Source organism: Adiantum capillus-veneris, chromosome 5 (genome assembly GCF_014529385.1).
Source record: "Adiantum capillus-veneris isolate H3 chromosome 5, ASM1452938v2, whole genome shotgun sequence".
Taxonomy (NCBI): Eukaryota; Viridiplantae; Streptophyta; class Polypodiopsida; order Polypodiales; family Pteridaceae; genus Adiantum; species Adiantum capillus-veneris.
The window spans coordinates 170,434,700-170,459,844 of NC_140935.1; the positions used below are offsets into that span (position 1 = coordinate 170,434,700).

Here is a 25,145-nt window from a genome sequence, read left to right on the forward strand (position 1 = left end):
GAATTTATCATCGCCCAAAGTTGAGCAGCGAGAGGGGGGCATTGGAGAGTGGAAGAGTCTCTCGCACCTATCTACCCACAGTGCAAGAGAAGTCTCTCTCTCTCTCTCTCTCTCTCTCTCTCTCTCCTCGTCGGATAGATCTTTAAGGTCTCTTGGGATAGTTTCCTACGACGTTAAAATTCTCTTCTTCTTCTTCTCTCTCTCTCTCACCACGCGCCCAATTTTCCCTACAAACTTTTTTCTCTCTCCCATAAAAGGTAACTGTTGAATCCTAATAGGCTAGCCTCTCGAGATCTCCTACCACATTAACTTATGATAGGCTAGAGTCTTGAGATCTCCTGCCACATTTTGACCTCAAAAAACCAAAACGATGTATTGGCACATGCCTCCGGCAGTGCCACTCGTCCAGTGGACACCTTGTTTTCTCTTACCCTCGGACTCACTTCAATAGCACTCTAGTTTTTTTATTTAAATCTCTCCAAACCTCGCGTAGAGTTGCGTTCAATAGGGTAGAGGAGCCAGTAGGGAGACGGGTAACTTGGGGAGCTTCAATCTCTTTCCTCCGAGCTCGAATTCTTGCGCTTAGCTGCTCATTTTAATCGCCTTCTCACAAGCTTTCAAGAGAATTAATTTGGGGCTGGTTGGATTTGAGAGCCGATGGTTGCGGCACCATTTTCGGAATCATGTGTATAAAAAATCGGCATGAATAAGAAGATCAACAAAGACCAAAAGAGGTATAATGAGACCACGGAGGCTTAAACCCACACCCTGGCCAATGAAATGACATTTTTTCAAATCAACTAGCCGTCTTGGCTGCTCTTTTTCCTGCTTCTTTAGGTCATCAAGTGTGTTATATTATGGTTTTATTTGTCCTTCCTCTACCTACTACGATTTTGTGAGAGAGAATTTGGAAGTTTCGACACGTGATCGCCAGCCGTGCAAAACAGTTAAGTTCCTTGTCTCACGCACGCAGAGAGAGAGAGAGAGAGAGAGCGCTCAGCGCTAAGCTTTAGCCACAATCGACACGGCAGGTTGGACTTTTCTTCTTCGAGTTGTCTCTTTGTGCGGGGAGAGAGAGAGAGAGAGAGAGAGAGAGAGAGAGAGAGAGAGATTTTGACATGTTGCCAGCCACTATCTCTGCTTTTGAGATGCATCCTTGCGAGAGTGTTTTCTGCACTGTGGTTGCAGGTGCTTTATGCATGATATGGAAGGTTATATGCATGCACAGCCTTCCATTTCAACTGTATGCAGCCAATTCAATGGCTAGTGTAGCGGAGCAGCATCGTCAAGTTTCGTGAACTGTTGTCCGACTACATTCCTCACACCTCACAGTATCATAGAGTTCGATTACATGGCATTATTCTCCACCACCTTGCTTCACTCTACATGACTCCTAAGGGCACCTTGAGCCAACCCTGCATTATAAATAAATAAGTATATGCATGTGTGCGCGTTGAAGATGGTTTTGAAGAGATATCAAGTGAAGAGGATTTTCAAGAGGACAATGACGATTCTACATCGGATAGCAGTGGCTCTATGGAGGAGGAGATATGTCAAATCAATAGAAAACTTTATGGCATTTCTTTTGATGTCTTGGAAATATAAATAAATAAATAAATAAACATATATATATATAAACACACATACATACATATGGTAGATTTGTTCATCACCGACCCTGATATTGCAGACATCTTTAGCCAATTACAGAGTGGGGAGACACTATTCTGTATGAGAAGGCTATTTGATGCGAAAACCGATGTTGTGTGTTACACAACCGTTGAGGGATTAGGTTATGACAGAGTGCCATTGCTTACCTTTTTCGGGTCACTGCGGCATAGATACATACCACTTTGAAAGGTGTTGAACATTACTTCTATTGGACAAGGCTCAAAAAAGATGTGGATGAGTTTGTTCGCAGTTGTTTACTATGTCAAAAGGTGAAGTTTGACAGACATAAGGCACCAGGTCTTCTACAACCTCTATCATACCTTCTCGACCATGTGAAAGAATAACAATGGACTTTATTTTGATCTACCCAAGACTTAGAGTGGGCATGATGGCATTTGGACAATCATCGCCAGTCAGAAGCATGCTCACTTCATTCCAGTAAAGAAGACAGTTAAGCCGGATCGTCTGGCTAAACTATTTGTCTCGCAGATTTTTTGATTACATGGTATTCTTGAGTCTACTGTTTCAGACAGAGATTCCCGGTTCATAGGCACGCGGTTGTAGCTCTCATCCTCATTCCACCCATAGATTGATAGGCAATTTGAGATAGCCAATTCAGTGGTTTTGGACTTGTTGAAGTTATATATTTCATATCAAAAGGCTCGGTGGAAAAAGTATTTGTTTTTGGTGGAGTTTGCCTATAAGAACACAGTTGATACATCTATGGAAAAGACACCATTTGAGGTAATCGAGGGTGCTAAGAAGGTTCCACCTTTTCTAAGCACCAAAGATAAGATTTTTAAAGCAGATCACTACACTCGAGATCTGGACATTGCTTTTGCTAAGGTACACGAGACTTGAGAAGCACTGCATAAGAAGGCAGCGGACAAGCATCGACGTTACTTACAGCTGAAGGAGAATGATTGGATGCTTTTACGGTTTGAGAGGGAACGCTTACGGAAACGAAAGGGTAATGAGCGGCTTTTCTAAAGCTAAGTATGTGACCCTATGACCCTTTTCAAATTCAAGAGTTACAAGATACTTGGAAGATTCACAATGCGTTTCATGTGAGTCGGTTGATACCTTTCAAATGTTAGGTGCTAGTGAATAGAGAGTCTGAGGAGCAACTTGAAGTGGAAGAGACTGAGGAGATTCTTGTTCCAGAACAGATACTTGCTCACAAGGAAATGAAAGTCGAAGGTAAAGTGATGCGGCGGTTCTTAATCAAGTTTAAGAACTATCCAACATTGAATGCAAAGTGGATGGGGAAGAAGGACCTAGCAGATACTCCTCAGATTTTGGAACTTTATGTTGAGGCTTTTGGTTTAGCTTCGACTATTCCAAGAGTTCCAGATGATCAACGGGTTGAATCTGGTATAGCCAAGATTGCATAAGAGGGGAGTTATCCCGCTTCTTTGTCACAGATTACTCAAATGGAATAAAGTCACTGACTTCCTTTGTGATTTTAGGGATATTGACGGGTTGACATTATTTTGCTAAATGATTTTATGAAAGAAGTACTTCAACATGGAAATTTCTAAAATGATTCGTTATATGTGCTCTCTCATGTGTGCAATGTTTGAGTGCATGTTTGAAAGACGAAATGATTGGAGCATTTGATAGTAAAGAGATCGGTGAGATTTGGATGTGATTGCTAAATACGTTACAATAGATCATTATTCTCATCTAAGATCTCGACGGGGATAGTGATGTGAATGTTCAGTGACTGTCGTCTTTGTGCAAGTGTTGGATATGTGTTGTCTAGTGCGTCAGTGTCTATTGAACTAGTTTCTGACTTATGTTGATTTTGCAGGCATAATCGAGGGCGATTACAATTCTTTCAAGAGACGGGTATCACAAAGTGATGAGGTGACATGGCCGCTTGGATGTACTCCAGACAGAGGGAGGTCCAAACCTCAGTAAAAGATGCAGATAAAGTTTTACCAACTTACATGGCCTAGCGGAGCGGCCTAAATTAAAGAACTTGAAACTCATAAGTTGGCCAAGGGGCCTAAATCCTATTTTAAAAAAAAGCGAGATCCAATCACACGGGGATGCTGACGTAGCAGGCTGTACGGACGACCCGCGATTTGTGTTGACTATTGATGTGGCACGTGTACAGATTTTCGTGATTTACGTTGGAAGCTTTCGGCTCTAGGGTTTGGAGCCAAGATGCTTTTGAACCGGATGCTTTTGGGGCTTTGCTTTTGGGCATCCCTTGTTCTCTTTATAAGAGCCCCTGGGGCCTCACTCTACAGAGCATCTGGACGCAGAGTCTGAGAGCAGAGGACCCTTGGGAGTTGTACCTTGATGTGATCAATATTAAAAAATTACCGAAAGGGGCGCCAATCTTTGGGACCAATGCTTCGGGGGCGGAACTCCGCCGTGCCGTGTTGACTCTCTCTCTCTCTCTATTAAATTTCAATGATTTTGAAGTTTTTGTTCATGTGTTGCTATTGATTTCTCGCTTAAGAGTGTCCAAGCCTGTAACACCATGGGTAAAAACAACACTTTCCAAACATTGCACCCACCACATGGGTATACTTCAAGCAAAATGATTGCATCTGCATGGCTGTCAAATTAATTTGAAGCTAAGGTCATGACGGATTGGCACCAACTTACTACGGCTACTTGCAAGAGCCTACAGGAGTACGATCGGAGGTTTTGTAAAGCGTTGCTCTCAGTAACCTCCTACAGGTTTGTACAACTGACAAAGCAGATTGAGAAGTATTGTTATGGGTTGCCTAAAGGGTTTCGAGATTATTGTCCAATGAACAGAGTGGCTACCCTCACTTAGCTTATGGAAGTTGCCAACACTAGCCTTGCCTTGTTGAAGGGAGAGGACAGTGGGTTTTCGGGCAACGTGAAAGGGGGGCAACAAAAGAAAAATTCAGCAAAGAAGCCCTTTGTGAAAACGGCTCCTGAAGCGTCGTAGGGGTTAGAAAAGGTCAACAAGGACAAGGACTCAACAGAGACTTTTGGTGCGCAGACGCAAAGAAACAGAAAAGAAAGCCTTTTGTGCGTAAGTCGCTCGCGGAAAAGGTCTTGATGGCTGAGAATAAATGCTATATATGCGAGTAGCTTGGTCACTTTGCTACAGATTGTCCACAAAAGACCAGCTGACTCAGATGATAAAGAGGACAAGAAAGGGAAGACGCCCAAGCCTAGGGCAGGTTTAGTGCCAGACATGGTGGGTGAGAGAGCAAGCACGGATGTCAGCGAGTTATGCAGAGCATGGGGAAAAGTCAGACACCAGACCTCACTTATCTTTTTCGATCCAGGTGCCAAAGCAAACTTTATCTCACCAGAACTAGCTAAGAAGCTGGGCATCATAGCTGAAGAGATGGGTTACACAATAGAGGCAGGGTTGGCATGTCTTGGCTATTCAGAGTATATTACTCCCATCATTGGAAAGCTGCGTTTGCAGATTCAATCGTATGTGGACGCAAAAGAGTTTTATATCATGCCATTGGAAGGGTGCGATGCGTTGTTGGAAATCCCCTGGATGTTTCGAATACATGGCGTGTTGGATGTCTTCGACAAAAAGATCACCCTTCAACATAGCGGTAAAACTCATGTTTTGGATGTAAAGCTCAAAGGGGATTCTGTCCCTATTGTATTTGCTTCTACTATCACTTTTGTAATTAAGAATCATCTTTCTGCGTACTTGATTTTTGCATGTGATGTTTCAGATAATTGTCAGTTAAATTATATGTGTTAGCTTTCTCGGTTGGTAGCGCTCCTATGCCCAATTGGATGCCAAGTGAGGGTTTCAGGTGGATTCCCCCAGGGACTGCAGTTCGTTACTTGGGCTGTTAGGTTGGTTTGGACTTGTCTCCTGAGCAGCAGATTGCTCCCCTCCTCCTGTCTATCAGGAGGAAGTTGCTACATTTGAGCGTTGTAGTGGCCAACTAGATGTTGTTGGCTACTATGTGGTACATCACTTCTTGCTGGATCTTCTCGAGTTCTTGTATCAGCCAGATTGAGAGGCTGATCAGGAACTTCCTTTGGTCACGGAGTGACACTCAGATGGCCCGGGCCAAAGTGGCTTGGCAAGTCATCACTCTTCCTTGTTCTCGGGGAGGGTTGGGGATCATAGACCCAGCACAGGAGAGCAGAGCCCTTCTTGGGAAGTTCATCGTCAGAGGACTTCTTCTAGGTGAGGAGCCTTGGAAGGAGTTCCTGCTGCAGCGACTTCGTGCTAGGGTGCCTCTAGCTGGAGGCCCCTAGTGACCTTCGACCATATGCGTTTTCACAGAGATGCGCAGAGTTGGCTTGAGCAGGAGACTGGAGGACCGTTTCGCTGTGAGTTTGCTCCGATCTCGGGAGCATCTGCGGCGTGGCTTGGAGCAGTGTCAGCCTACTTGCATGGAGGAGCGCTTGAGACAGCCCCTGGTTTGGAACCCCATGGTTAGCACTCAGAGAGGCCACTTGGTTGGTAGTCGGCCTCATGTTTCCTGGGGTCCCATGGTAGAGGGTCCAGTACGCTCTTTAGGTGATTGGTTACAATTTTCAGGCTTGTCAGAGGAGCTTCAGGGCTTGCAGTTACAGGACATGAAAGGGACGCAGAGCATGTGTCAGGACATCTCAGAGGCAGCACCAGATGAGTGGCTCACACCTCTTGAGTCAGCAGCGCCCAGATGGATGGGAGCCTTCACGCGACTGGAGGTTCTTATCTCAGTTTAGGCCTGCGCAGAGACTGTACCCTCCCTGTTTTTCGAGATACAGGGTGAGGGACATTTACACCGAGTTGCAGTAGAGGCCCCGCAGATGGCAGAGTGCTGTTTTTAGAGGATCCGAGTGGTGGGCCTCTGTGGGAGAACTTGTGTCATCGATCCTCAACTCGAGACTAGACACTGGAGACTGTGGGCTTGGGAGAGCTGTCCACTGACACGAGTACAGTGGGACCCTGGAGAGTGGCTTTGGAGGGACCCTTTCTCCTATGTAGACCACCCTGGTGTCCCTTTCTTTCATTACACTATTCGATGGGACATCACATATTGGCAGCACAGAGAGAGGTTCGCCCTGCTGCAGCACCTCATTGGCAGGAGGAGTGTCTCACAGCTGAGTTCTTAGCAGCTTTTTGGGAGCGGTTGTGGGACTCTAGACAGTCGAGGCGAGTCACTTTGTTCTAGTGGCTGGTCGCACATAGAGCTACAGCAGTTGGGAGCTGGCTTGTACATAGTGGTCTCTCGGCCGCATGTGCAGCTTGTGACCATCTCGGGGAGAGTCAGCGTCATTGTCTTTGGGACTGCCCTTTGGCACAGCAGGTGTGACTTCGTGCTCTTCGGCTGATGCCAGCTCTTTCCACGGCTCGGAAATACACTTGGGGGGCAGCTTTTTGGTCCACTCTCACGGGCCCAACACTTCAGTTTGAGCTATCTTCCACTAGCAGGATGATAGTGATGCAGGGGGGGGGGGGGGGGGGGGGGGCGACCTACACTCCAGCTTGCCACAAAGCTTACTCCTCATGAGTGGTGCAGTGAGAGAGAGGATTGTTGGGAGCTTATCAGTGGCCTGACACTGTGGTTCATCTGGGGGGCCCGTTGCTTCCGCATCTTCGAGGCTCGCCCTGTACCACCAGCAGAGACTGTTTAGGATCTTTGGCTAGAGCTGATCCATGCTCTCAAAGGACAGCTCGAGAGACTCCAGGGCAGCTCTGACCGCATGCGGGAGCGCAGAGAGGCTTTCCTTCGACTCTGGCGTCCTGGGCCTTTCTTCACCATGGTCCAAGGTGTACTCCGATGGCATTACCGTCCACTTGTGTGGCTTTTCCCTCCTCCCATCTCTTGATTTAGCCTCATTGTACATATGCTGTTTTTTCATTGGGAGACTCTCCCCACCATGATTGTTGTAGCACTCTCTTGTAGAGGTGGTTGTAGCCCCATGGGCAGATTCATTAACTAATAGAAGGATCTTTTTATCGGAAATTTTTTTTAAAAAAATCTGTGTTAGATAAAGAAAGGTCAGCATTTTTGGGAGAGTTTAATGACTGTTTTTTTGATTCATTATTGTCACAATTGCTGCCAGAGAGGCTTGAGGACCATGCGATAGATTTGGTGCCAGTGTGTAGCCCATCAAACAAACCTCCCTACAAGGTTAGTGCAGCACAACAGAAAGAGATTATTGGCCAGGTTGTGGAGCTTTTAGAGAAGGGGCTGATTCAGCCTAATTCTTCACCCTTTTGCTCCTCAGTGCTCCTAGTGCAGAATAAGGATGGCTCTTGGCGCATGTGTATTGACTACCGTGCGTTGAATAAGAATACCATCAAGAACAGGTTTCCTATTCCAAGGATTGATGATATTCTTGACCTTTTAGAGGGTGTACAATTTTCAGTAGGATAGACCTTAAGTGCGGGTACCATCAGATTTGTATAAGGCCAGAGGATGTGCACAAGACTGCGTTTAGGATGACATTTGGTCTCTATGAGTTTTTAGTGATTCCACTTGGTCTTCCAAATGCTCCTCCTACGTTCAATAGGATGATGGACCGGATTTTCCACTCGCATCAAAAGTTTGTTGGCACATTCTTTGATGACATGATAGTCTATTCGAAGAATGAAGAGGAGCATATGCGTCACTTGATCATTGTATTCGAAGAGTTTCGTAGTCACAGGTTACTCGTCAATTCTAAGAAAAGTGAATTCTTCTCGGAAGAGATCCACTTTCTTGGCCATATAGTGTCAAAGAATGGTGTCCGGACTCCGAATGGATCCCACAAAGGTTGAAGCTATTAAGACAAGGCAAGACTTGAAAACTGTGCACGATGTTCGAAGCTTCTTGGGATTCTGCTCTTACTATAGAAGGTTTATCAAGAATTTTGCAGAGATAGCTTCACCTCTTCACGCTTTGCAAAAGAAAGGGGTCACTTTCAGATGGACCCAAAAAGAGATTTTAGCTTTCTGTCTCTTAAAGGAAAAGTTGACTTCAGATCCCGTGATTGTTTTACCTGATCTTAGGAAGTCATTTGTGGTCCAGTGTGACGCGTGTGGCAATAGCATTGGGGCAGTGCTAATGCAAGATGGTTGAGTAGTAGCTTACGAGAGCAGAATCTTGCAAGGTGCAGAAAATACTATGCAAATCTATGAGAGAGCTACTAGCCGTCATTCATGCACTCTCTAGCTGGAAGCACTACATGTTAGGTGCTGATTTTGTTGTCCAGACAGATCATCAGACCTTGCGATACTTCTTGACATAGTCAAAGTTTTCCGGAAATCATATGCGATGGGCAAACATTCTTTCTATGTTCCACTTCTAGATTATGCATGTGGAAGGCAAGAAGAATGTGGTGGCGGATGTGTTATCAAGGAAGCCACAAATTGCAGCTGTGTCAATTCCTTATCATCATGAGCTTGATGACTTGAAGGAACATTATGCTACTGATGAAGATTTTGCAAGGATCTTTGAACAATCACAAGATGGGCAACGCCATGAGCACTACCCCCTCAAGGATGGTTTTATGATGATACATGGTAGAGACTGTGTCACTAGGCCATTGCGACATAAGGTTATGGTAGAAAGCGATGTCCCACCATATGCAGGGCATCGTGGTATAGATGCGTCAGTGAAAGCGGTCGAGACATTCTTTTATTCACCTACTTTGAGGAGAGATATGGATGCCTTTGTGCGAGCATGCTGATTTGCCAAAAGGTCAAGTTTGACAGGCAAAAGGCACCAACGTTATAACAGCCACTACCTATTCCAGATAAGCCATGGGAAAGCATTCCTATGGATTTTATCTTTGATCTTTTAAGAACGCCGACATTGAATGATGGTATATGCAGGTTTAGCAAGCAGCTGTTAGAAACGGGAGTGCACACAAATAATCAACAAGATGAAAATAAATAATCTTTCAACTAAAGAGAGTTGAAGGAGAAGCTCGACATAGTATTTGGGACCAAAAGATGGGCTGGTCCCCCCCCCTTAAAAGAGAATCCTTTATTAGGGAGAATCTTTTTACAAACACAAGAACCTAAGAAAACCCTCCGTTCTATTCTCATACTCTACAGTCGTTCTTTTCCGTGAGGGAGATCCGAGAGACGAGCTCTCAATCCTTTTTCCGTCTGTATCCGGAGTCGAGGCTCCGCTGACAATTTCTGAATTCCGTTCTCGGAATTTCCAAGCGTAGGCCGAGGCCTTCCCGCTTTCTCCTTTGCGATGAAGTACTTGCAAATAAACACAAACACGGGACAACAATTCGTATGGCGAATCCACAATAGATACCCGTCGCTCTTTGCACGGGAAAAGCGACCTCCGTGCTTTGTAGTCTCGCGATCTCTTGCGTCTTCTGGCGGCAGAGTCTCCTCTTGCTGGCACTGGCAACTCCTCCTTTGAGAGAGAGCGTGTGATGCTTTTATAGCTCCCTGGCCACGACAGGAATAGTTGAAGGTTGACTGTCCGCGTAGAGATCGTTGGCCGTTTTTTATATTTTTATTTTCGTGCTTTTGCAAGAAAGAGGGAGAGAGAAAGCGTTGGCTGGTTTTTGGTGCTTTATTTTCCAGGTGGCTATCCACTTATGAAGTAGGAGGTCGGCGTATTCTAAAAATGGTTTGAATTTGCCCAAAAACTCAATAAAACCTTATAAGTTAAAAACAATGCTTTCACAGCACTTCCCAAGTGTCCTAGGATGCAACCACATGCACAAATGTAATGCAGACATAGATTCCTCGCAGGAAAGTGTCTGCTCTTCCCGGAAAACACATTAAAATATTCCGCTTTTTGAGAAAAGCTTCTCAGAACCCTTCTGTATTCTTGTGCTTGTGTCTTTACGTGTATTCTTTTTTCTAGTTCGGGTTTCTGCAAGACCCACCGAATATTCCCTTTTCGATGCTCTCGTCACCCATCACATGACGCATCACGAATATCCGTTTCCCGGTCTCTCCTACCGAACTAACAGTACAATCCCTTCGTGATGCTTAGTGTCACCCATCGTATGACGCATCAAAGTTTTTCGTTCCTGATGGCTTTTAATAATTCCAATAGATCTATAGTTCCTAATCTTTCGGTTCAAGTGCACATATTTAAATATCCTAATTTCAATAAAAAGAAATTACGCTAGAACTAAGAAAATAAGAAAATAGTCCATTAGCAACATCTCTCTGGCTTCTAAACAGTTGTCCTCAACTGTAGTGCTTGTACATATCCTTCCAGTTTTGTGGGATAGAGTGCTTATTCTTGCTCGGTTGTCCCTTGAGCATCCAAAGTGTAATCTTTCCAGACTTAAGTGTTCGGTCCTAATGATGGATGGTCTGCTCCGGTCGGAGTATCTCTTATGTAGTTAGCGTGTAGGTTCTCAGCAATGATTGCTGACTCCATCGTCCTGTGAAGGGTATTGTGAGGATACACCTTCACGCTCTTCCAAAGCTATGGTAGGAGACCCGCTTCGAATTTTCGCATCTTTTCCTCATCGGAAATCTTCATGAAAGGAGTAACCTTTAGAAGAACCGACCAATACTTGTCAACATAAGTGGTGACTTTCTCATGTTCTCTCTGGGCGAATCAATCCCATTCCTTCTGGATGTCCTTCTCGAAATCTGTCGGGAAATCTAACTGCCGTGCATTGCATAGCTAGTGTGGAACTGTTCAGAGGGAGTCCAGGCCTGAGGGCAAGAGAGCACTAAGGTTGGACAAGGACTATGGTTAGCCAAAGTGGGGTCATTGACTAGCCAGAGTGGAATCCTTTGCTACAGAGGCTACATTTCAGTTCTTGGTGTGGTTGCAATGTACAAAGAGGGTCAGATGACCTAGAAAGATACAATGGCAGCATCTCCTAAAATTTAGGGAACTGCTATTTTGGGACCTGAAAATGTGTTCGCGTCATTACCTCCGGAATGACAAGGGGAACATTTTATTACTCTTCCGTGAAGTCAACTGGACAACCGGTCGGGAGATTTTTAGGCGGCAACCCCGAAACGGGAAATAGCCTGTAAATGTGCCAAGTGGCACATTTCTGTGCACTTTCCTCATGCAGGAAGAAGTGGCGCTGATTTTAGGAGAAGGGAGGCTCATTTTCAGTCTATCACAAGTTGAGAGCTATGGAGTGCTTCCTTTCCCTCTTATGTACAGTGCGGTGCCATGAGTGATGCCCTGCACGCTACGCACTGCCCTCTCTCTCTCTCCCCTATGGCAGTATGTTATGCCCCTCTAGTGGGCTTTTCAATTGACCAATGTACAGTTGTGTGGGTTCATGCGTGATTGCCGAGGCAAGAGCCTCTTGCACAGGTACTAGATTAGCTAGCGGCTAATCCCCCGCAGGTACAGGTGATTCGGAGAGGTTTCACGTGCGAAATCTCGTCCGATTCAAAGGGCAAGTAGCCCTACAGGTGCGGGAGCTCGAGGACTTGCTACGGATGCGACCGGCACGCAAAACGGAGCCCGAAACAGTGAATTACAGCCTGCTGTGTATTTTCTCAGTTTTAGGGTTTTGGCCTTAAACGGACCCTAATACCCCCAGGAGGTTCGGGGACGCGAGGGGACCGCTGTACAGGCGATCTGGCGCATTTTCGGGGCAGAAAACAGAGAATTCAGCGTGCTGCAGATTCTCGCCAGGTTTTGCAAAGTGTTCGTATGCGTCGGGAAAGTCGTCCAATGCGTGGGAATACTAACTGTGAAGGGTCCTAGTACAGTTATGTTGCCGAAATCGGGCCAGAACAGTTGAAATTCAGCCAAGGTTGTGCTGGGCAGCTTGTAAGGAACCACAACGTTTATTCCCTCTTTTAAAGAATAAAGAAATACCAAAATGGCTGCCTATTTAGGGGCCAATCTGGTGTCAGTCTTCTCATACAGGTGCAATCTAGCAACCTGTATCCCTTTCCCCTTTGTTGTGTCTTGAAAGTACAAGTAAAGTGGGCGACAAATTAAATGGGTGAAAGCAAATAAGGTTTAAGTCTAAGGTCTACCGCCCTTTTTGGATTAAACAGGCCGGTTTCATGGTTCCATCGCCGGGATTAAGTCACTTTTTCCCATAGAAGTGAGCCTTGGTCAGTTTGGGCTTGAAGACACAGGGGATCATAGACCAGACACAGGGGATCATAGACCAGACACAGGGAATTGCAATTATGGCTGACAGACCAGATGATGTGGACTGAAGAGGTTTCCTCTTCACAAGGTCAACAGACACATGAAATGGGTGAGTCTTCAAGACCACCACAGACGGATAATGATATAGTCAGGATCCAATTGGCTACTGCTGTGGCTATGTTCACACAAGTAATGCAGAACCCGAGGTTTTTAGCCTTTCTGCAACCTCCTCTTCCGTCCCAGCAAGTTGGGTCACTGGATCATATTCAAAAGCCTGCTAAGGCTCAAGCACAGGTGATTCATACTGCAGAGTCAATGGAAACACCTGTACACTTGACGGAGAACATGTAGTCTCCACAACATGTGCCTAAGGTGCAAGAACAGGTGGCTAAAATGCCAGTCTTTCAAGCTGTATCAGTTCAGCCAGCCACCTTTCAGCAGCCTATAGCTGGTTCTAATGGGCAAGGAAGCAACTTACAGGCTATGCAACAAGTCTTCCCACCACCTTCAGTACACCTTGGCTATTTTGGAGGTGGATCGGTGTTCCAAAGCATGGCTGGTCATGCACCTAGAAATCAGTTTTACACGCCAGGAACAGTGTTCGGGGGTGCTCAAACAATGATGCCTAACCCCATGTATGGTGTCACGGGCATGCTACCAGGGTTTCAAAGCGCTCAGGGCCAATTTGGGATGCCACAGGCAAATTTTGGTATGGCTGGAATTACAAATCAATAGCCAAATATGGAATTTCCAGGTCAACTTAATAGCGGTCAAGGAACACAGATGAACCCTAACAGTGTTCCCATGTTTCAGTCACTTCCATATGACAACTTAACGCCGCTGGAAAAGCCAACTCCGTACAAAGAAGGTGGCAAAGGTGTGGCATTCACGACCTTTACAAGGTTTGATGACAGGAAGAAGGCTCTCTCATTCCTCCAGCAGTTTGACAAGGCCTATGCAGGGGGAAACTTTACAGAGGCTTCAAAGGTCCACAAGGCAGCCACTTTCTTGACAGGAAATGCGGGACAATGGTGGACAACTTTATTGCTTCAAGGGCAAGCTCCGTCCACATGGATTTACTTCAAGCAGATTTTTGCAGCAGCATGGTTATCTGATGACTTTGAAGCAGATGTCATGACAGAATGGCACCAGCTTAATGCTGCCACTTGCAAGAATCTGGATGACTACAATCGGAAGTTTTGGAAAGCTCTACTTCCAGTAACTTCGTATATTTTGTGCCATTGACAGAATAGATTGAAAAATACTGTTGTGGCCTACCCAAAGGATTGAGAAAGTACTGCACGAAGACCAAAGTCACTACTTTGACGCAGCTCATCAAGGTAGCAAACACTGACAATGGTTTGCTCAAGGGAGAAGATTGTGAATTTATTACTGGCGTCAAGGAAGGATCAGCCAAGAAAAATTCAGAGAAGTACGTTCCCAATGAGGTTCCTAAAGGGACTCAAGAGCCAGCCAACGCAGAGAAAGGCAAAGCTACGGCTGAATCAGAAAAGAACCAGTAAAGAAATGGAAAAGACGCTTTCCTCGCAAGTCGGAAGAGCAAAAGAAGGTCCTGAGGTCAGAAAACAAATGCTTTATCTGTGAGCAACCTGGCCACATTGCTTACAATTGTCCTCAAAAGAAAAGGCCAGCTGATTCTGAAGACAAGGAGGACAAGAAAGGAAAGAGGCCCATGGCTGGTCTAGTGCCAGATATGGTGGGCGACAAGCCAAATTCAGATGCAAGTGAGCTTTGCAGAGCATGGGGAAAGGTCAGGGGTCAAACAGTGCTTATCTTCTTTGACCCAGGTGCCAAAGCCAACTTCATTTCCCCAGAATTGGCTTCAAAGTTGGGAATCAGACCTGAAGAGATGGGGTATACAGCAGAGGCAGGTTTGGCATGTCCTGGCCATACGGAGGCTGTGACACCTATCATCAGAAAGTTGCGCCTACATATCCAGTCCTATGTAGATACTGAAGAATTTTACATCATGCCACTGGACGGATGTGATGTGTTGCTAGGTATTTCTTGGTTGTTTCGTGTACAGGGAATCATGGATGCCTACAACAAAAAGATCACTGTACAGAGCAGGGGAAAGACTCACATTTTGGATGTAAAGCTTAAAGGGGAGTCTATTCCCACTGTATCATCTTCTGCTATTACTTCTGTAATGAAAAAGCATCTTTCTGTGTACTTGGTTTTTGCACGTGAAGTGTCAGATTGTGATGAATCAAATTTATCTGTGTTAGATAAAGAAAGGTCAATGTTTTTACAACAGTATAGTGACTGTTTTTCCAATTCATTACCGTTTCAATTACCGCCAAAGAGACCCGAGGACCATGCGATAGATTTGGTGCCAGGCAGTAGCCCACCAAATAAGCGTCCGTACAGGGTTAGTGCGGCTCAGCAAAAAGAGATAATGAGCCAAGTACAGGAGCATACCATCAAGAATAGGTTCCCTATACCTAGAATTGATGATATTCTGGACAAATTAGGAGCAGTAGCTATGTTTAGCAGGATAGATCTAAAGAGTGGGTACCATCAGATCCGCATTAGATCAGAGGATGTGCACAAGCTTTAGAACGACGTTTGGCCTTTATGAATTTTTAGTGATGCCCTTTGGTCTCACAAATGCTCCTGCTACGTTCAATAGGATGATGGACACAATTTTCCGTCCACACCAGCAGTTTGTTGGTACATTTTTTGACGACGTGATAGTCTACTCAAAGAATGAAGAGGAGCATAGGCATCACTTGGCCATTGTGTTCAAAGAGCTATGCAGCCATAGGTTGCTCATCAATGCAAAGAAAAGTGATTTTTTTTTGGAAGAGATTCACTTTCTGGGACACATTGTCTCAAAGGATGGTGTCAAAATGGATCCTGCTAAAGTTGAAGCTATCAAGTCATGGCCAGATTTGAAGACGGTGCACGATGTCCGAAACTTCTTGGGACTATGCTCCTATTACAGAAGGTTTATCCGAAATTTCGCTGAGATTGCTTCACCTTTACATGCTCTTCAAAAGAAGGCAATCACCTTTAGATGGACACAAAAAGAGATTTCAGCTTTTAATCTCTTAAAGGAAAAGATGACTTCACATCTAGTCATTGTGTTGCCAGATCTTAGGAAGTCATTTGTGGTCCAGTGTGACACCTGTGGTAGTAGCATTGGTGCAGTGCTAATGCAAGATGGCAGGGTAGTAGCCTATGAGAGTAGAATCTTGCAAGGGCCAGAAAAGACTATGCAAGTCTATGAAAAAGAACTGCAGGCCGTCATTTATGCTCTCTTAAGTTGGAAATACTACCTGCTAGGTGCAGATGTCGTTGTCCAAACGGATCACCAGACCCTGCGATACTTCTTAACACTGGCAAAGTTATCTGAGAAGCATATGCGATGGGCAAATATCTTGTCCATGTTTCATTTTCAGATTGTGCATGTGGAAGGTAAGAAGAACGTTGTGGCTGATGCCTTGTCAAGGAAGCCACAAATTTCAGCTGTGTCAATTCCTTATCATCATGAGCTTGATGATATCAGGGAACAGTATGCAAATGATGAAGATTTTGCAAGGGTCTTCGAGCAGCTAATGGATGGACAACGTCATGAACATTATTTTCTCAAAGATGGCTTCATGATGATGCATGGCAGATTGTGTGTCACCAAGCCATTGCAACGCAAAGTTATGGAAGAGAGTCATGTCCCACCGTATGCAGGCATAGTGGTATCGATGCTACAGTTAAAGCGGTTGAGACATTCTTCTACTGGCCTACACTGAGAAGAGATGTGGATGCCTTTGTGCGAGAATGCCTAATATGCCAGAAGGTCAAGTTTGACAGGCAAAAGGCACCAGGGTTATTGCAACCACTGCCTATTCCAGATAAACCATGGGAAAGTATTGCTATGGATTTTATCTTTGATCTTCCGAGAACGCAGACAGGAAATGATGGTATTTGGACCATCATATGCAAATTTAGCAAATAGGCTCATTTTATTCCTGTCAGGAAGAAGATAAAGCGAGATCAGATGGCACGCTTGTTTATGAGCAATATTTTCAAGTATCATGGCATGCCATTGTCGATTGTCAGCGATCGTGATCCACGCATGACAAGTTTGTTCTGGAGAGGCTTGTTTGAGAATATGGGCACCACGCTCAAATTCTCTTCGTCATTTCATCCTCAAACAAATGGGCAGTCAAAAGAGGCAAATTCTACTGTCCTAGATCTGCTGAAGTGCTATGTGTCAGAGCATAAAGGAAAGTGGGAGCAGTATTTGCCATTGGTGGAGTATGCATACAATAATACAGTGCATTCATCAAATGGCAAGGCACCTTTTGAGATAGTTGAAGGTGACAAGAAAGTTCCTCCCATACTGCATACAAAGGACAAGATATTTGAAGCAGATAAGTATGTTCAGGACATGGATGAAATGTACAAGAAGGTCAAAGTGGCCTTAGAAAAGACTCAGGCAAAGCAAAAGAAAGCAGCTGATCGTCACCGTCGTGAAGTGGTATTTTCACTTAGTGATCGGGTGCTTCTACGCTTTGAAAAGGCAAGGTTAAAGAAGATGAAGGGCAAGGAAAGACTGTTTCCAAAGCTCAGCATGCGTTACTATGGGCCTTTTCAAGTATGCGACATAATCAATGATGTTGCATATAGGCTGAAATTGCCTGAGACTTGGAAGATTCACAATGCGTTTCATGTGAGTCTTCTCAGACCCTATGTGGGTGAGGTGCCAGAGGATATACCAGCTGAAGATCAACCGGAAGTCGAGGAACTTGACGAAATCTTGGTCCTGGAACAGATTTTGGCACATAAAGAAAGAAAAGTGAAAGGCAAGGTTGCTAGGCATTACTTGGTGAAGTTCAAAAACTATCCACCAATGGATCCTAAGTGGATGGAAGAAGGTGAACTTGCAGAGTCACCAACTGTGTAATCACTTTACCTTGAAGCTTTCGATTTGCAACCTACCTTGACCCCTTGAGTATCAAAGCTACATGGATTGTCAATGTGACAATGGCTTCTGAAAGAAATAATGTACATGTTATTTAAAGTGAGCTCAAATCAAGTACATGTTACATGAATGTTAGAGCTGTACAGATTGTCAGTTTGGCAATTGCTCTTATGGAAAGTCCAAAAGTTTGGTTAGTGCTATAGAAGTGAGTATTTCTTGTCAGTTTGTCAAGGATACAATAATTGCTTCTATTAAAGGGTACATGTGTAACTGCATTCTTAAACTGTCGGTTTGGGTGTGCTCGAAAGTATTACTGGATCCAACGTGTACTAAAAGACAGTGGCAAAATGCGTAGCTACCATTTTGTCATTGGAAAGTTAATGACTCAAAGTAATGGCAGAGTGCGAAGCTACCACTATGTCATTGGGACAGGGTTCACACGTAGGCAATACATTTGTCGACGAGGTGTTGAATACACGAGGGTTGACAATGAGTCGTACATGTGTCGACAGGTGTTGAACACACCAGTGTTGACTGTGAGCATGTACGACATAGATGCAAACGAGGACGTTTGAGATTTCAAGAGGGGGGTATGTCACCAACGTGTGACTACTATCTATCCTTTTTGTTGATTTCTTTCTTATTATTTATTCCTTTTCACTTTTTGGAAACACCCCTCGGGAAATCTAACTGCCCTGCATTGCATAGCTAGTGTGGAACTGTTCAGAGGGAGTCCAGTCCTGAGGGCAAGAGAGCACTAAGGTTGGACAAGGACTATGGTTAGCCAAAGTGGGGTCATTGACTAGCCAAAGTGGAATCCTTTGCTACAGAGGCTACATTTCAGTTCTTGGTGTGGCTGCAGTGTACAAAGAGGGTCAAATGACCTATAAAGATACAATGGCAGCCTCTCCTAAAATTTAGGGAACTGCTATTTTGGGACCTGAAAATGTGTTCGCGTCATTACCTCCGGAATGACAAGGGGAACATTTTATTACTCTTCCGTGAAGTCAACTGGGCAACCGGTCGGGAGATTTTTAGGCGGCAACCCCGAAACGGGAAATAGCCTGTAAATGTGCCAAGTGGCACATTTCTGTGCACTTTCCTCATGCAGGAAGAAGTGGCGCTGATTTTAGGAGAAGGGAGGCTCATTTTCAGTCTGTCACAGGTTGAGAGCTATGGAGTGCTTCCTTTCCCTCTTATGTACAGTGCGGTGCCATGAGTGATGCCCTGTACGCTACGCACTGCCCTCTCTCTCCCCTATGGCAGTATGTTATGCCCCTCTAGTCGACTTTTCAATTGACCAATGTACAGTTGTGTGGGTTCATGCGTGATTGCCGAGGCAAGAGCCTCTTGCACAGGTACTGGATTAGCTAGCGGCTAATCCCCCGCAGGTACAGGTGATTCGGAGAGGTTTCACGTGCGAAATCTCGTTCGATTCAAAGGGCAAGTAGCCCTATAGGTGCGGGAGCTCGAGGACTTGCCACGGATGCGACCGGCACGCAAAATGGAGCCCGAAACAATGAATTACGGCCTGCTGTGTATTTTTGTAGGTTTAGGGTTTTGGCCCTAAACGGACCCTAATACCCCCAGGAGGTTCGGGGACGCGAGGGGACCGTTGTACAGGTGATCTAGCGCATTTTTGGGGCAGAAAATAGAGAATTCATTGTGCTGCAGATTCTCGCCAGGTTTTGCAAAGTGTTTGTATGCGTCGGGAAAGTCATCCAATGCGTGGGAATATTGACTGTGAAGGGTCCTAGTACAGTTATGCTGCCGAAATCGAGCCAGAACAGTTGAAATTCAGCCAAGGTTGCTGCCCCAACGTTTATTCCCTTTTTTAAAGAATAAAGAAATACCGAAATGGGTGCCTATTTAGGGGTCAATCTGGTGTCGGTCTTCTCATACAGGTGCAATCTAGCAACCTGTATCCCTTTCCCCTTTGTTGTGTCTTGAAAGTACAGGTAAAGTGGGCGACAAATTAAATGGGTGAAAGCAAATAAGGTTTAAGTCTAAGGTCTACCGCCTTTTTTGGATTAAACAGGCCGGTTTCAGTATAATGAGAGTAAGATGGAGAAGAGATAGAGACATCCCTGCTTTCATCTAGCAGAGAGAGTTCCTTTTCCTTGCCTTTGCTCTTTGTAGGCCGTTTGTTCCGATCCAAAGATCCCTTGTGCGTATCGGTACCATCCTCAACATGTTCTCCTACGGTTTTTTACCACCCGCAGTATTTTCATAATGCCCACCGGCATCTGTTCCTTGCGTGTTCTTAAGTCCTCCAAAATCTTCTTGACATCTGGCAACGTGAGAAGTTGTTGCAATTCCGCAAGCTGAGCTTGCACTTGCTGAAGTTCCTCTTCAGCTCTTCTCCCTTGGCCTGACATGGTTATTCCCATTCCTCCCGGAATTGTCCTTCTTTGGAGAGAGAGAGAGAGAGAGAGGAATCCGAGCTCTGATACCACTGTCACAAACGGGAGCGCACATGAATAGTCAACAAGATGAAAATAAGTAATCTTTCAACTAAACAGAGTTGAGGGAGAAGTTCGACACAGTATCTAGGACCAAAATATGGGATGGTCCCCCCCCCCCCCCAAAGAGAATCCTTTATTAGGGAGGATCTTTTTACAAGCACAAGAACCGGAGAAAACCTCTCCATTCTATTCTCAGACTCTATGGTCGTTCCTTCCCGTGAGGGAGATCCGAGAGACGAGCTCTCAATCCTTTTTCTGTTTGTATCCGAAGTCGAGGCTCCGCTGACAATTTCCGAATTTCGTTCCCGGAATTCCCAAGCGTAGGCCGAGGCCTTCCCGCTCTCTCCTTCGCAATGAAGTACCTGCAAATACACACAAACACGGCACAACAATTCGTATGGCGAATTCACAATAGATACTTGTCTCTCTTTGCAGAGGAAAAGCGACCTCCGCGCTTCGTAGTCTCGCGATCTCTTGCGTCTTCTCGTGGTAGAGTCTCCTCTTGCTGGCGCTGGCAACTCCTCCTCTGAGAGAGGACGTGTGATGCGTTTATAGCTCCCTAGCTACAACAGGAATAGCTGAGCGCTGGCTGTCCGCGTAGAGATCGATGGCGTTTTTTTTATAATTTATTTTTATTTTTATTTTTATTTTCGCGCTTTTGCCAGAAAGAGGGAGAGAGAAAGCGCTGGCTGGTTTTTGTTGCTTTATTTTCCAGGTGAAAGTGGGCGACCGGCGTATTTTAAAAATGGTATGAATTTGCCCAAAAACTCAATAAAACCTTATAAGTTAAAAACAATGCTTTCACAACACTTCCCAGGTGTCCCTACATGCACAAATGCAATGCAGACATAGATTCCTCGCGGGAAAGCGTCTGTTCTTCTCGGAAAACACATTAAAATATTCCGCTTTTTAAGAAAAGCTTCTCAGAACCCATCTGTATTCAAGTGCAGATATTTAAATATCCTAATTTCAATAAAAAGAAATTACTCGAGAAAATAAGAAAATAGTCTATTAGCGACAGCAGGCACATTTTATTCCTATCAGGAAGAAGATAAAATCTGACCAGATGGCACAGTTGTTCATGTATAATGTGTTTAAGTACCACGGTATGCCACAATTGATTGTCAATGATCGTATCCTCGCATGACCAGTTTGTTTTGGAGAGGATTGTTTGAGAACATGGGCACTACGCTCAAGTTCTTGTCTTCGTTTCATCCACAAACTGATGGATAGTCAGAAGAGGCTAATTCTACTGTCTTGGATCTGCTGAAATGTTATGTGTGAGATAAGGGCAAGTGGGAACAATATTTGCATATGCTTGAGTATATGTATAACAATACGGTGCATTCGTCCATATGCAAGACACCTTTTGAGATTGTTGAAGGTGGCAAAAAGGTTCCTCCTATTTCGTCCATACGGTGCATTCGTCCATATGCAAGACACCTTTTGAGATTGTTGAAGGTGGCAAAAAGGTTCCTCCTATTTTGCATACAAAGGACAAGATCTTTGAGGCAGATCGATATGTTGAGAACATGGATGAAATGTATAAGAAAATCAAAGTTGCCCCGGAGAAGACTCAGGCAAAGCAGAAAAGGGCTGCTGATCGTCACCGATGTGAACTGTTGTTTTCACGTGGTGATTGGGTTCTATGGAGGTTTGAAAAGGCAAGGCTAAAGAAGATGAAGAGCAAGGGACGATTGTTTTCTAAGTTCAGTATGCGTTCCTATGGGCCTTTTCAAGTGCTTGATAAGATTATCGATGTTGCTTATAGGCTGAAATTGCATGACACTTGGAAGATTCATAATGCGTTTCACGTGAGCCTTCTAAGACCCTTTGTGGGTGATGTGCCAGAAGATATTCCACAGGAGGATCAACCAAAAGTTGATGAACTTGATGAGATCTTTGTACCTGAGCAGATTTTGTCACATAAAGTAAGCAAAGTTAAGGGAAAAGTTGCAAGACGCTATTTGGTGAAGTTCAAGAACTATCCACATATGGATGCAAACTGGATGGAAGAGTGTGAACTTTTGGAATCACCAATGTATTGCAGCTCTACCTTGAGGCCTTTGGGTTACAGCCTACTTATGCCCCAACTTAACGTATTCAAAAGAGGGGTTATGATGGAGCTAGCACATCAAATGTACATATGGATTCAGTGCAATAGAAGTGTGCATGGCTCTTCAAGTGTCAAAGGTATTATGCTCACTTGTATCATAGATAGATAGAAGTGACAAAAGTATGAGGTCTCATTAAGTCATTTTTATCTATGTGTTATGACCTTTCTTGCGGGTACATGCAATGATAAAAGGGTGCTAACAACACAAGACCATCAATGGCATGTATATATGGCATGCAATCGAGAGGGGGGTATGTCACGAGGCTGTGGCAACCACTAACCTTAGTTGTTGGTTTCTTTCCCTTGATTTTTATTTAATTTTTGGGACCCTCTTTCTGAAGTCACAAATGGCCGGACATTGTGTGGCCAGTGTGAAATGGCCGATGGCCGAGAGTTTCACCAGCAGTCGAGAAGGGTAGTCGCCACGAGATGGTCGGGCCAGTCGGCACTGAAATTCGAGCAATAAAAGGGTGTCTCGCTACACTTATAAGTTGGTGGGTTCTAGGAAATTAACTCAAAAGAGGCATACTGGACACATGACGGCTCCAGATGCACTTTCCCAGTCTGCATGAAGAGGGGGTGCCCATTTCAAGAGAGGGGGCTGATTTTTGCTCTTTAAGTGACTACAATGTGTGTGTGAGTAGTGGGTGCAGGTGATCACAGCTTTAATGGAAAGCTTGCCTTCTCCCTTGCTCTATGTAGCCCGACGATTTGCTCACGCATCTCTCTCTCCCCTTGGCAGATATGGTAATGCCCCACTAGTTGGACTTCTTAGATGACCATGTATAGTTCTGGGGGTTTTATGCGTGTTTGCCAAGGCAAGAGCCTTCTGAACAAGAACCGGATTAGCTAATTGCTAATCCCCCACAGGTACTCATAGTTCGATTGCGAAGGATTGCGAAAACGGAGAATTTTTTTGCGTGAAAACTCCTCTGTTTTAAAGGGGAACTGTCCCATTGTGTGCGGGAGCACTAGAGACACGCGTAAACGTGTTCGCTCTGCCCAAAACAATCCTAAACAGAAAATCACAGAGTGCTGTGTTTTTTTTCAGGTTTAGGGTTTCGTACCTAAGTTGCAGGACAACGTCAGGGGAGCCTCGGGAAAACCTCGGGACGCTTAAACAGGGCTTTGGGCACCTAAAAGTGTCAAAACAGGGAATTACAACATGCCGAAATCGACCTACAGCTCACTGGAAAGCTTCCTAACCGCAAGGGAAAGTGTCCTTGACGTGTACTGACCTACAGAGGGCTTTACCTTGTTATGTTGGTGAAATTGGGTCAAAAACCTGCAATTGCAACCATGTACAAGTTTGGACAGCTTGGTGAGATATAGGTGAAAGTGTTCGGGTCTATCCGCAATAAGATTAAAGAAATACCGAAAGGGGCGCCAGTCTTTGGGGCTAACAGGTTGTCAGTGTCTGCTTGGTATCGCTCTAGCTCCCAAGCTGTGTGTTCGAAGTGTTAATTCCAGTTTTACAGGTTTTATTTGCAAAATTTCTCTGTCCCCCAAACTCTAAAGTAAATTTTCGGGTGAAAGCCAAAGTCTACCGTCCTACGGGCCGGTTTCAAAGGCACCCTTTAAAATTCTCTATGGTAAGCCTTTGCTTCCATCGATCTTTGTAACTAAGGATAAGATTTTTGCGACAGATGAGTTTGTCTCGGATTCGGACACGGCCTACGGGCAAGTTAAGAGAGCAATTTTGCACGCTCAAGAAAAACGTAAGAAAGTTGCGGCCAAGCATAAAAGGAATCTGGGCTCAATTGGTCTTACTCAAGTTTGAGAAGACAAGACTAAAGAAACAAACGACTCATAAAGGAAGAGTGGTAAAACTTTCCAATCCTTATTGTGGGCCGTTTAAGATAATTGACCAAAGTGAACGATTTGACGTTCCAATTAGAATTACCATCTAATTCGAAGATCCACAATGCTTTCCATGCTGGTTTACCCAAGCCATATGTGGGACCGCGTGGAAGTCAGCCTTTTGCTGAGGAATCTCGTGAGGTTGAGGAAACGGAAGAAATCCTCCAATCGGAGGAGATCATTCATTGTCAGGAGCAGCAACTCAAATCCGGGAAGATAACTCGGAAGTATTTTGGTAAAGTTCGAGAATTATTCTACTCTAGATGCTCAGTGGATGACCGAGCAGAAATTAGCATCTTATCCCGAGATTTTGGAGGATATGTACAAGCTCTACAGTTCAGGATAACTATTTAGAGGCCAGAGGGATGTTGCTAAATGGACTATTTTCTTATTCTTTTGAGTAATTTCTTTGTATTGAAATTAGAATATTTAATTGTGTGCACTTGAACCATAAGGTTAGGAACTGTAGATCTACTGGAATTATTAAAAGCCATAAGGAACGTACAACTCTGATGTGTCATATGATGGTTGACATTAAGCATCTGTAGCGCGGATAATGTGTCGTGCTCTCTACAGTGTGGGTGACCCCCAGTGCAATGTGCGTGACAATCTCACTCAACAAACAGAAACTCTCTCAACAGAATGAAATACAAGAAACAATGGATAATAACAGAGACACAGCAGTAGACCAGAACATGTGGACTCGACTAACTCAAAGGACCTTGTACAGACTCTGGAGTGGCAGCACACTCAGCTCCAGCCCAGGACTCACAGGTACAAGATGGGGTGTCGAGGCTCAGATGTGCATGGATGGTGTAGCAGTGCTCTGTGTAAGACTCTCTAGATGACTACGTGCAAGATAAGCCCCCACTCCCCCAAAACGACTACTGATATGTACAACCATAAGAGCCACCAACGGCCCATAAATGTCCAGCCAGCTAAGTCTATCTCCAAACTGAGTGGTGGTGGTGACCTGGCCACGACGTCCACTAGACCACCGTAGGTACCCTGCCACGTGTCACTCCCAGCCAAAGGGTCCGTCCAGTGTGAACCAGACCAACTGTAGCTAA

General features: G+C 44.8%; 1 protein-coding gene across 3 annotated transcripts in view; it reads left to right on the forward strand.

Annotated features, from left to right (window-relative positions):
* The first annotated feature begins 811 nt into the window (after positions 1–811).
* The window catches only part of LOC147458546 (uncharacterized), a 77,760-nt gene continuing 53,426 nt past the window's right edge, over positions 812–25,145 (forward strand). Inside the window, exon 1 of one of the 3 annotated variants that reach the window (XM_086513201.1) lies at positions 812–946. The gene's annotated coding sequence lies outside the window, so the exon portion shown is untranslated. Of the gene's footprint in view, positions 1,032–25,145 lie in introns of all 3 variants that reach the window. The other 2 variants (XM_086513199.1, XM_086513200.1) reach the window with 2 other exon arrangements.